This window comes from Onychostoma macrolepis, chromosome 07, assembly GCF_012432095.1.
Source record: "Onychostoma macrolepis isolate SWU-2019 chromosome 07, ASM1243209v1, whole genome shotgun sequence".
NCBI lineage: Eukaryota > Metazoa > Chordata > Actinopteri > Cypriniformes > Cyprinidae > Onychostoma > Onychostoma macrolepis.
Genome location: NC_081161.1, coordinates 16,437,116 through 16,451,225, shown reverse-complemented (window position 1 = coordinate 16,451,225; position 14,110 = coordinate 16,437,116). Strand labels below are relative to the sequence as shown.

At 37.6% G+C, this 14,110-nt stretch overlaps 1 long non-coding RNA gene across 2 annotated transcripts in view; it reads right to left on the bottom strand.

The window, feature by feature from the left end:
* Positions 1–250: 250 nt before the first annotated feature.
* The window catches only part of LOC131543309 (uncharacterized), a 115,292-nt gene continuing 101,432 nt past the window's right edge, over positions 251–14,110 (bottom strand). Inside the window, exons 3-5 of one of the 2 annotated variants that reach the window (XR_009271877.1) lie at positions 1,056–1,400; positions 594–658; positions 251–502 (exon numbers count right to left, since the gene is read on the bottom strand). This is a non-coding gene — a long non-coding RNA (uncharacterized LOC131543309). The remainder of the gene's footprint in view (positions 503–593; positions 659–1,055; positions 1,401–14,110) is intronic. The other variant, XR_009271876.1, reaches the window with a different exon arrangement.

Sequence of the window (14,110 nt, the reverse complement as noted above, 5' to 3'; positions counted from 1 at the left end):
TTAGACATTTCAAAGGGTTTTTACAGTAACTTACTGGCAACACTGTTTACAGTAGCAAACTGTATTTGATTTATCAGTATACTACTGTAATTCATTCATTTTAATATAGGTTTCATTAGATTTTATAATTTTTATATAGAATTCATTTTATTTTTACTCTACATAGGTACTACTGGCATTCAATTAAAACAGACACAATAATTCTTTATTCTTTATTCACATCTCAAATTCTTTATTTAAAATATTGCATGTATAACACTTAAAAATACAGTCTTCCAATGCTGGAACAGTGCATCTTCACCATTTCTCCTGTCTTAGGACGTTTTGCAGTGCATTATGTTGTGTCCTCTGGATTCATCCTCACAAAGAATATTTAGGCAACAGAAACATAATGGGGAAAAAAGACAAGCAGCCAAAGAATACATAGCCATCTGCAAAACCCAGGTGCTGCTCCAAAAGGTGGCCACCATCTTTGCTCACCCTCCACTTTGACATGTCTTCTCTGAAAAACAAGTAGAAGAAATAACACCCATTTAAAAGGCAAACCTCATAAAGAATACACAAATCTCTCAAAACCATTGTTGTTCTCTTACCATGTATTATCAGTCTCAGGGTGGCTGGCCTGCTCATGTCTTTCTTGATGCTTCATTGCAGTTGCCTTTAAAACACAAATACAAAAAAAAATGCAGTAAATCTTAAATTCCATTAAAAACTATAACAAACTAATTCTAAAACTAGAAAGGCAGCTAGCCATAAAACTAGTTTAACCTAGCTAACATACGATTTTATTTCCTCAGGCTACTGGCCAACATTAACTACTAACACCTGAACTAAATTTCACATTAGTTAACCTAATGTTAATATAAGATAAGCGTTGCTTGTTAAAAACAATTTTAATTCGGTAACTTAATTCAATAAGCTGACAAAAGTCGTTTGAAACGACAGGGCAGTTTACCATGGTAAAGTTCTGTAACCGCCATCTTGTCGAGTAAATGTTACTAATGTTAGGTAAACTGGTGTGCAAAAATCTGACACAAACACACAGACAAACGTACATACACCTTGCTTGCTGGTCTTATTATCTCTTAAGGAGCATCGACACACAGCGCAGATGTTCTCCGGAGCTCTTCCACTCTCGCGGGTTCATCCCCGGGAAAAACCCGCGGCGCTGCCCCGCTGGATCCGTGTCTTCCTCGGACACGAGTGGCGCGGCAAGACGCGACACGATAAAAAACAATATAGAACCCATTATATATACTATCTACAGTGGATGCGGACAGTAATGTGATGCCCGGTATATTTCTGATGTACAGATGTACTCCAAGCACTCACGTTGTTTCTGACACGGATTTTCCAATCATTAGAAGCGATGTAACACGTCCAGTGTAGTCTGTCCCAAGCTGTTGCGGCGTTATAGACATGGTCCAGGGCAAATGGTGTCAATCCAAATGTAAGAAATGAGGAAAATAAAACAACCTCAGTATAATGGCGCCAAAGAGACCGTTACAGTAGTATACAGCAATTTAAAAAAATACAGTAAGTCTCTGTATGTGGGGTCTGACGTCACAGAAAATTCCCATGATGCAAAAGGTATTACAGTTATTTACTGTAAAGAGAATTTGCAGTATTACACTGGGTGATATACAGTAAATAACTGTGAAAATTACAGAAATGTCTAACAGTGTGCCTCTGTGGTGGAAATTACATTTATGGTTACAAAGTACAATTGATATGTTTAATGACTTTGTGAATTGAGTTTAATGAGTGTGATGAGTTTAAGACTTTTTCTAATAAATATCTCTGCTGTTTCTCGGCATTCACGTTAATTCATTGTCATTTCCACAACACCCTGTCATTTCCATCACCACACATTTCTATAAAATATTTAAAAAGTTCTCGTCACACATTAAAAATGTATCCATAATTTATGAGATCATGCTCTACTTTATACAAAAATTCAAGTTATTTATTTTCTAATAAGCTCTTACCCAAACCAATATTAGATTTCAGAGTGTGACAGGTGTAGTTCAGCATTTGGTCCTTAGGACAGTTAATTTATCTCATTGACAAATGTATAATTATTGTACATTGTGGAAAAACTGGTAAAACTACTTACAAAAATGTTCTTAGACAATTTTGAGTGGCATAAGTTATTCTATATTTAAATAACAGCTGTATATTGAGATGTGGTGAAAATGACATTTGTTCATTGCAGGTCAGAAAAATGTAAACTATTAACAATTTCTCTTGTAATCTAAGTTTGTCCTTTTACAACCTTAAAACTAGGCAAATTATTTAAACTTATGAGACTGTGTTAAGTGACTTTTGAACAAGTTTTTGTTTATTCAACTTCACAAGGCTAACCCCTGATGTACACTGCACGCATTTGCGGCACGTTACGACTCCGAAGAGGTTTTGTTCCGTCCTCCACACGGTGCCAACTTACACCAGAAGCCTTTCAGAAGCGAAGCGGCAGGATTCGCGAGACCACGTGATTTGCCTGTCCGACATTGTTTTTCTTTATTTTCTTCTTCTTTTCTTTTTTTTTTCTTTTCTAAGATAGTTGGCTAAATGTTTATGTTTTGTCCGTTTAATTCCGTTTACTACTCATACAACTCCTGCAATTATGCCTTTTTTTTATTGTCCTTATAATTGTGACATATAACAATGTGTGTTTTTCAACTTCGAGGATGAAACTCATCCATTTCTGACCTCCTAGCAAGGATATATAGTGATGTGAAATACGATCGGGAGTCTGCACAGGGTGTTTATTTTGAAAATGATAGGATTTTTTGACTTTTATTTTGCATTTGCTGTGCGGTTTAGACGCGGCATGCGTCAAAAATAGACTAGCGCCTATATTTAGAGAAGCGGCGCGGAGAGCCGCTTCTGGGAGGCTTTTGAAACATGCCGCGGCGCGTCTGGTGTAAACACAAGCATTGACTAGAGTGGCCGCGATCAGCTCCGGTAGCCGCGTCGGAGCCGTAACGCGCCGCAGATGCGTGCAGTGTACATCAGGGGTTAACGCCGGTTTCACACCGCAGCGTGAGCGTGAGCAGCGCGTATTTTTTTCGGCGCCCATGTTAACAAATTCACACTGGGAGCAGGAGCAGCTCGTGAGCAGCGATGGTTTCGGCGCCGAGTCTATTTTTGCTGCGCCGCTCACGCTCAATTAAAGTGACAGCACACTTTTGATGGACAAAATAAATATTTCACACAAAACGTGCTAAAAATGCACAGAATAAGCATGTCTAGTGTGTTTTAAGACGAATTGGAGTATGTCAGGAAAGAAAATGAACAATTAAAAATATGTGTAGAATATTTACCCATTTTAACTTGTTTTTAATTTTTAATTGCCATAAGCAAATTATAACAAAGCATTTTATCAAACTCACAACGAACAATTCATCTTGCTCAGGATCTTAAGTTACAATGGAGTATATACAGTAGGCCTACATAATAAATTCATTATTAATTCATTATTGACAGCTTCTATAAGAAATGGAGATATGGGTAAAAGTATATATTATTAAAAAATAATAATAATTAAAAAAAAAAACAGTATAAACAGCACTTTCTATATTTGAGTATGACTGAAACAACATGATAGGAGATGTTTTTGTTGTTGACCATTTAATCCTCAAGACTTCAAAACTTTCAAGTTTATAACTGACCAACTTCTAAAAACAAATTTATAGTCTTTGTTTGGAGCCGCTGCTGTGACGCTGAACAAACGCTTCCAGTGTGAATACTCTGGCGAATTTGCAGCTGCAGTAAAACGCTGTCGTTATGCTGACACGCTGCTCACGCGCCGCTCACGCTTGCGGTGTGAAACCGGCGTAAAAGTGCCCCTAGTGGAAGAAACGCCCATATATGAAGAGTTAATTTGCAAAAACCAATAAACGCCACTTTAAAAAAAAAAAGCCGGTATTGTCCACTTTCAAGGCGCGAGTTCAGGTTTTACCGACAAGCGCCCTTGTTGTTTTTGAAAAGAAGCCGATAAGTCCATTTTAGCGAATCAGCGCTCTGTATTCAGGTCAGGTGACAAGCTCAGGGCTGCATTCAGCCCTGAAAAAACGGTGCAAAACGTTTATTAAACGGAAACAGTGATGCGTTGAACACCCTGTTCTGATGACGCAAGTGTTGCAACTACGGCAGCTGAGAAGGTCATTCTTTGTGTTCTTTTTGAAGAATTTTCAGAGCCTGATGAAATCGGTATAAATACGTGTTTAATACTGAAAAATACGCTCGATGTTACAGTCACTGCCCTTACCGTCTAGAATAAAAGAGAGCATCCAAATCAAGTGAAGGATTTGTGGAAACTGTGGTTCCTATTTTGATCCAACATTTGCCTCACATTTCAGGATGAAAAGACAAACATTTCAGATGAAGGATAATCCACTTCTTACCTCCGAGACTGTGTTATGATCTATATGACCTTATTAGTTTTATTGTGAGTATTAGGCTTATCATTATTGCTGATCACTGTTGTTGTGCTATTATATTGTAATATTTACCATTATATAATCAGAGGAGCATAGAAACGTTTATGAAAGTGTCACCCACAATACAATAGCAATATAAATATGTAGTATTTTTATGTTACATTAATCAGTGTTTAGAACACCTTCCTAAGGATAGGATATGGACCAGAAGACATTGCAATTACTACATGATATTTAGACAGACTTAAATAAGTTCCAGATCTATACTTGTACTCTTATTATTTCAGTTATTTTGCCTTTAATGTAAATAAACATGTGCAAACAATATACTTGCGAATATATCTTGTGAATTTATTTTGATGTTAATTACATTTACTTACAAATTCATCATCATCATCATGTAACATATGCTATGCTACTATAAAACTCTTACGACAAACATGTCTTCTAATATCTTCAATTGTTGTGTATACTGAGCTGCAGTGGACACATATTAAATGACTTCACTTGGACCCATTGTGCCAGCTGTCTCTTTAATACCACGTGGTTTATATACAAGTTGCTGCTGATTGGGCTGAAATTTTTAACACACCCACCAAACAAGAGAAAACGTATCTCAAACCCTGTTGCACACCGTTTCCAGGAAACATGTCATTCAACCCGGAAACCGTAGCAAAACATTGGGCAGTGTGAGCCTGAACGTGCCCCAGGTGCGTTTTTTTTGGGCTTATTTAAAAAAATGGTTGCTTGTTAGGGAAATCTGACAAACAACTTAGTTTATTTATTTTTGTTCGCCGTATTCTCCAATGCATTGATTGACACTCTGTCTGCTTGCAGTTAATAGCCAACCAGTGCAATAATATAAGTGCCGTAGCGTAATTTGCCATATGTTCCGCCCCTCATTGGAAAAAAATCACATTCAAAAAGAAGGCGTGTGACGCTGTAATCCAAGCAATCTGAATTGGTCGGCATTGCTGGGAACGCCCACAAAAATGTCATATCCGTTTACGCCATGGGGGAAAACAAACCGTTCAAATTAATGTACGGAGACCTTGTTAGATGCTTGATCTTTACTTTTTGTTATGATTTCGATTGATTTTTGCTTGGTGCAATGCTGAAATGTTGCTGTGTGGTGTTCTGTACCTCTAATAAGTAAAAATTTAAATTAAAAACTCGATCTGAAGATTTATATACTGCGAATAAACTGATGGAGGTAGCACATCTGAGCGGGTAGTACACAACATCAGAACTCCGACAGCAATTATTATGGATATACAACGTATGAACGTATGCTTGGGTGTCGGCGATGAATCCAGTGGCGAGAAATCCCCCTCAGATGCCTTTTCACTCGGATATACGTCACAGTAGAGAAGAAAAGACAGTCGCAACTTCCGTTTCATGCCGCCTTTAAGCAAAACAAAACGACTAATGTTTACTTTCGCAAGCCGTCACGTATAGGCTTGTAGTAAGCTGTCTCTTGCCTGGAGACTTAATCAGGTAACAAAAAGAATCGGGAAACGACACCTCTGGCCATTTCGATGGGTCGTTTGTCCAGTCACAGATACCGTATGGACATTCCGACCCAATACGGCTCAGTTTTTCGACGTATCGTGCTCTGACAAGCAGCAGAAATGATTTTATGAACACCATTCTGGGTCAACACCATGCTTTTCCAATGAGAGGGAAACATTCGTTTTCCCCCACATTGACTCTGCCCACACAGCTATGACACGACACCGACCAGTCATTAGGCTTGTTTGAGATGAGCAAAATCTGCGCAGAACCGATCACCGGTGATCACCGCGAGATGCATGCCGGTTAGAAAAGTGTCCGAGTTACTTCCGCCTTGCTCTGATGTCATGCTGACGTGTGCCAAAAAACTCTCGCGACGGCGAGGCGGCTGTGTCGGATTGAGCAGTCGCGCGCAGTTGCTCTCCACCGACTGCGCGGATCAAAAGCATGATGGGAAACGACTGACTGACGACACCGCTTAATGCTCATTGGTTCAGACAACTGTGATGCTGCGTTCTCTTCTAAAATGTTTTATTTTGTTTATCTGATTTCATGCTATTATGTATTTAAATTGTGCATGAATATTCCCAAACACTATGCCAGTGCGATCTCTGTGTGAGATATGTGATTGTTGTCATATTTTCTATAAAAATCTAAAATACATGTTTGAATTAAAATAAAAATAAAAAAGGATAAATACGCCTTTCGTATGGAATTAAATAGCAAGCACTTTGAGTGTCTTGTTCATCATATTTATATTCATATAAAAGCAACAGAACTGAAATTATATCATGTTTATCAGCAGCACAGCATATGAGTGAGAATAACGCGATATCTGCCTTTGATCTCGTTCTACTTCGAGAGCTCTGAACTGTCTGTCTTGACTGCGCTTATTTCACTCCTCCCCTCACTGCAGCCGCCTGCTCTCGCCTACATTTCAGGCGAGGCGCATCTCAAACAAGCCTAATAGGTGTGTTCGACTTCATGCGGCGCCATGAAAACCGATCGGCAGCTGACTTGAAGTGCATACCGGTTAGAAAATTTGTCCAACTTGAACCGGCGCCAACGCCATGTCACTGTCACGTGTGGCATCAAAGAACCGCGAGAGCGTTTCGAGAGCAGCCGGCTGACTCAGCCAGCGCAGTTTCTCCAGAGTGACTGCGGGAGCACTGATGATTGGCCAAATTCACCACATGACAACAATGACGTGTGTTTCTAACATCTTCAATTCCAATACAGCTCACAAATATTATTTTACTAGGAAAATATCACAATCGTGTGAAAAAATGGAAGCTAAGCCAAACTTTGAACATTTTATAAAAAGAGATTAAACAAATGGTACTACTACATTAGATAAAATTAAGAACAAAAAAGCAAGAAAGACCTATGAAGCTTTTTGTTACTTTAAATTGTTGTAATTTTACCCCTGGCATGAATTGTTTCACTTTACATGTTCTTATGAATGTTTATTTGTTTTTGTACTTGTTGTGAGTTGTATATTAGGGGGTAGTCGTGGCCTAATGGTTAGGGAGTTAGGGGATTGTGAATGAACAGCACTCTCTCCACCTTTGATACCATGACTAAGGTGCTCTTGAGCAAGGCACCGAACCCCTAATTGCTCCCCGGGAGCTGGAGCAATGGCTGCCCACTGCTCCGGGTGTGTGTTCACTGTGTGTGTGTGTGCATTTGTTCACTACTCACTGCTGTGTGTGTGCACTTGGATGGGTTAAATGCAGAACACCAATTTCGAGTATGGGTCACCATACTTGACAATACGTCACGACTTAACTTAACTTAATATGCTTGTACAAACCTTTGTATAATTTTTGCATAATAATAAAAAAAAATACTGCCCACAAATCTGTTTTTAGAACAGTAAAAGCTTTTTTTACTGTATAGTCACAATGTTATAATGAGTCACATTTAATAATAAAAACGCAACTGATAAACGCTTATTGGTATTTAAGTAGTATATGTTTATGTTGAACTTTATTCTTGAACAGATGGCCCTGTATTAAGCAGTATATAAAAAGTGTTTCTGTTGCTCATGAAAACATTTCTGAAACGTCCGTGCATTTGACAAATATTGCATGTTATTCACTTCATCTGTGATAAGAGTATCCAAACACCGCGAGAGCATCACTACCGGGAGCAGAAAGAGTCCGACTTCACGTCTCCGCTTTCAATTCCGCCCCCGACTGCAAGCGGCTATTCTCGCCGATAGGTCTGTGCGGCGCCGCATGAAGTCGAACACACCTAATGATAGAAGTAGATATAGAGGAGTGGGATGACTTTCTTTTAGCCTAATTTTTACAATGTTTTTGTAATGTATTAATTATCACAGTCTGTAATAAAAACAAGTAGTCGTGTCCTAATACTAAGAGTAAATACATTTGGTTCGAATATGGGTTATGCGCAACAGACTTCCGTATTCTACTAACCAGGTCTCGTTGCTTCCGGTTCACGTTTTGCAAGTGCCCGTTAAATATGAAGCTTTTTTACTCAAGATGCCTTCAAAGTAGACACTAAAGATAATCATAACCAATGTCCATCACATATGTGGATTGATATATAAAAGTTTAAAATTTTGATTCTTTTTAAATAACATTTATATATAAAAGTCGAATAAAATGTCAACAATAAAAACAGCTAGCTGATTTAACTGATTACCTTAAAAGTCCATTGATATCGCCATTTTTTAATACTGCTATTAATACGTTCTCCGACAAGGGGAAGTGATGAGACCTGTTTTCCGGGTTTGGTTAGGTGACGTTCGACATATACCCAATTGCCTGGTATGGCAAGATGTCTTCAAATGTATTTATTTTTATTTTTACATTTAAACTTAGACCACATTATTAGATTACCTTTTGACTTCACAAATACACATATATTACGGCTTAATTATAATTTTTTAAATATTTTTTTATAATATATTTTAATAATATTATATAATATAATATTTTCTTTTTTAATATAATATACATTACAATTTAATATATAATAAATTTCTATATAATATTTATTTGGCATTTTGTTTTTTTATGTAATTTATTTGATAGTTAGTTTTGACCTCAAAATAAAGCAAAATAAAGCTCTGTACATGGCTGTGGAGATGAGCAGTTTTGTGGTGCTTGGAATTCTTTATAATTAATAAAAAAAAAATATTGCCACATTGATGGCTCAAGAAGGTGTAATTGTTAAAATAGCACACTGTTTCTTTTTAAAATATTTAAAAAAAACAATAATAATAATAATAATAATAAAAATGTAACCAAGTGTTTTTTCAAGTGTAATATTTCTGTGAAGGCTAGGGACAGAGAAATGGACATGTCCCCTATATATGACCCCTATATATTTTAGGCTATACATATGTGGCTACGTTACAGCTCCCCTTTGAAGCTCCTGTGTTTTTCTCCTTTTCCATCTCTCCAATCCTATTCTGCTTACAGGTGATTGGAGATGAGTTTTGTTCCCACTTTTGTTGCAGTTTGCTGATTTTTGTAAAATAGCTTCTGTTTTTGCTTTTCAGATAAAAGAGTGGTTTCAGTTTTATATGTTGCAGGCTCATTTATTGATAATAAATAATTGATAATAAATAATATTGATGATAATAAATCACCCCAAAAAATATTGGGCTTGTTTTTGAAGCTGCGGTTCCTTATTTGTCTCGCGAAAGTTGGCAACAGTGGTGACAAGGCTACTTTCACTTTGAAAAGACATACTAGCTGAGAGGAGTTTCGTCAAAGCTGACTAAGTGATCAAGGATGGATAATTTTGATGAACTTGATGAACCTGTGATGTCTTCTTCAGGGCATAAAAGGCAAATAAAAGCTGAAACGTTTTCAAGGAGCCTTGCAAAAGCAGCGTGTTACAATGGTGAGGGAAAAGCTCCCTGTATTGCGTGTAATCACAACCATACAGTCTATGATCACAACAACAACGTTTATCAGGCATCTACATTGTCATCTGAGGAGATTACAAAGATTAAACGAGTGTTTTTTTTTAAACTCTAAACCATGAAATGTGCAGTTTTCTGCAAAAAACAACTGTTGGAGTTATCTGCTTTTGCTATAAAACAAACTTTTAATATGTAAAAAAAAAAAAAACATACTTTCAATTAGCCTAACTTTAATTTTGTAAATTACCTGAATTTGTTTAAGTTATTATTACTTAATCGAAACAACCTAACTGCAGTTTGATTGATATTACTTGTAATGTGCAATAAATAAATAAAAAATAAATAAATAAAATAAAAAAAATTCTGAAAGTAAATAAAAATGGAGTTATCGGTTTTTGCAAATGAACTCTTCAGATATATACAGTTGTGCTCAAAATTATTCACACCCTTGGTAAATATGATCAAAGAAGGCTGTGAAAATAAATTTGTATCATTAATCCTTTTGATCTTTTTTTTTTTTTTATTACAAAAATGTAGCCTTTCATTGGAGAATAATAATTTAAAATGGGAGAAAAATCTCATTATGAAATAAATGTTTTTTCTCTAATACACATTGGCTACAATTAATACCCTTTTATTCAGTACTTTTTGCAACGTCCTTTTTCCAGGATATCAGCTCTGAGTCTTCAACTATAATTCTTGATAAGTTTGGAGAACATCTAACAAGAGATCAGAGACCATTCCTTTATACAGAATCACTCCAGATCCTTCAGATTCACAGCTCATGTTGGTGCTTCTTCTCTTCAGGTCACCCCACTCATTTTCTGTAGGGTTCAGGTCAGAGGACTGGGACGGCCATGGCAGAAGCTTGGTTTTGTTCTCAGTGGCCCATTTTTGTTTTGATTTTGATGGTTGTTTGTGGATCATTGTCCTGTAGGATCCAACCACAGCTCATTATAAGATTTCTAGCTTGGACAGTCAGTTTTTTTTTTTTTTATCTGTTGGTGGTTGATAGAATCCTTTGATGCCATGATGCCAACAAGATATCCAGGATCTCTGGCAGAAAAATAGGCCCACAACATTAAAGATACATCAGTATATTTCATTGTACACATGGGATACTTTTTTATTCCTGTGTGCACCAAACCCATCTTGAGTGTTTGCTGTTAAAAAGCTCATTTTTTACTTTCATCTGACCATAGAATCCAGTCCCGTTTGAAGTTCCAGTAGTGTCTAGCACAGTGATGGGCAAACTTGGCCCTTCCAGACCACTTTCCTGCAGAGATTTGATCCAACCCTGCTAAAACTCACCTGCTTGTATCCTTCTAGTAGTCTTGAAGACAATGATTAGCTGGTTCAGGTTCGTTTGATTAGGGTTGGAGCTAAACTCTGAAGGAAAGTGGCCTGGAAGGGCCGAGTTTGCCAACCCCTGGTCTAGCAAATGAATATGCTGGAGTTTGTTTTTGGATGAAAGTGTTTTCTATTCTAGAATTTTCTTGAAACCCTCCCAAACAACATGTGGTGATGTAGGTGCTGTTTGATAATTTTTTTGAGGCTTTCTGACCCCAAGGCTCAACTGTTTGCTACAATTCGTCAGCTGTGATCATTGGAGCATATTTGGCCACTCAAACTATCCTCCTCACCTTGCTTTAAGACAAAATCGATTCACGTCCTCTTCCAGGCAGATTTGTAACATTTTCTGTTGATTGGAAATTTTTAATTATTGCCCAGATGGTGGAAATGAGAATTTGTAATGCTTTAGCTCTTTTCTTACAGCCACATTTGTGAAACTTAACAATCTTTTGCTGCACAACAGAAATACATTCTTTGATTTTACTCATTGTGATCAATGATTAAGGGAATTTGGCCTTTGTTTCCCCTTATATTTATATTCCTGTGAAATAGGAAGCCATGGCTGGATAATGTCATGTTCCTAGTCACCCTGGTGTGATAAAAAAAATGCAAATATGAATGGGAATATACTTCAGAGATATTTCAATCATAATAATTTTTTAGGGGTACCAATAATTGTTTTTTTGTTTGTTTTTTTTTAATTAAAGGTCAAATGGATAAACAATGTGGAGTTATTTTCACAGCCTTCTTTGACCATATTTACCAAGCGTATGAATAATTTTGAGCACAACTATATATATATATATATATATATATATATATATATATATATATATATATATATATATACAGGTGCTGGTCATATAATTACAATATCATCAAAAAGTTGATTTATTTCACTAATTCCATTCAAAAAGTGAAACTTGTGTATTATATTCATTCATTACACACAGACTGATATATTTCAAATGTTTATTTCTTTTCATTTTGATGAATAGAGCTTACAGCTCATGAAAGTCAAAAATCAGTATCTCAAAATATTAGAATATTACTTAAGACCAATACAAAGAAAGGATTTTTAGAAATCTTGGCCAACTGAAAAGTATGAAAATGAAAAGTATGAGCATGTACAGCACTCAATACTTAGTTGGGGCTCCTTTTGCCTGAATTACTGCAGCAATGCGGCGTGGCATGGAGTCGATCAGTCTGTGGCACGGCTCAGGTGTTATGAGAGCCCAGGTTGCTCTGATAGTGGCCTTCAGCTCATCTGCATTGTTGGGTCTGGTGTCTCTCATCTTCCTCTTGTTCAGGTCAGGCAAGTTTGCTGGCCAATCAAGCACAGTAACACTATGGTCATTGAACCAGCTTTTGGTACCTTTGGCAGTGTGGGCAGGTGCCAAGTCCTGCTGGAAAATGAAATCAGCATCTCCATAAACCTTGTCAACAAAAGGAAGCATGAAGTGCTCGAAAATTTCCTGGTAGATGGCTGCGTTGACTGTGGACATCAGAAAACACAGTGGACCAACACCAGCAGATGACATGGCAGCCCAAATCATCACTGACTGTGGAAACTTATATACGCTATATATACGCTATATAAATGCCTCATTCATTCATTCATTCATTCAACTTCACACTGGACTTCAAGCAACATGGATTCTGTGCCTCTCCACTCTTCCTTCAGACTCTGGGACCTTGATTTCCAAATGAAATGTAAAATTTACTTTCATCTGAAAAGAGGACTTTGGACCACTGAGCAACAGTCCAGTTATTTTTCTCCACAGCCCAGTTAAGATGCTTCTGATGTTGTCTCTGGTTCAGAAGTGGCTTGGTAGCCCTTTTCCTGAAGACGTCTGAGCGTGGTGACTCTTGATGCACTGACTCCAACTTCAGTCTCTCCTTGTGAAGCTCTCCCAAGTGTTTGAATCGGCTTTGCTTGACTGTATTCTCAAGCTTGCGGTCATCCCTGTTGCTTGTGCACCTTTTCCTACCCAAATTCTTCCTTCCAGTCAACTTTGCATTTAATATGCTTTGATACAGCACTCTGTAAACAGCCACACCTTTCAGTAATGACCTTCTGTGACTAACCCTCTTTGTGGAGGGTGTCAATGTTCGTCTTCTGGATCATTGCTAAGTCAGCAGTCTTCCTCATTATTGTGGTTTCAAAGAACAAGAGATACTCAGAATTTATACTGTAGGGATGGTCATTTATTCAAACTCAAATGTAAATATTCTAATATTTTGAGATATTGATTTTTGACTTTCATGAGCTGTAAGCTCTAATCATCAAAATTAAAATAAATAAACAAATAAACATTTGAAATATATCAGTCTGTGTGTAATGAATGAATATAATATACAAGTTTCACTTTTTGAATGGAATTAGTGAAATAAATCAACCTTTTGATGATATTCTAATTATATGACCAGCACCTGTATATATATATATATATGTCACAAAACACGGTACACACAACTGGTGAGTGAGAACAAACAGGTTTATTGAAGGGATTCGGTACCTGGGTGGGAGTTGGAGTTCATATGTGACCTCGTTGATCTGCCTCTGTATCGGGAACGGACCAATGTAGCGGGGACTCAGCTGGTAGATGGGAGTAGTGGTTCGCCAGGCATCTGCGAAGATTTTATGCCTCCGCACTGCACGTCGGAGGTGGACGTGAGCTGAGTCCCACACTCTCTCGCTTGCTCGGAACCAGTGGTCTACAGCTGGAACCTCCGACGGCTCTCCTGTTCACGGGAAGAGTGGTGGTTGGTACCCGAGTATGCACTGAAATGGTGTAAGACCAGTGGTGTTTTGTTGCAGGGAGTTCTGTGCATACTCGGCCCATGGGAGGAAGCGACTCCAGCTGTGCTGATCATCATGGCAGTATGCCTGGAGGTA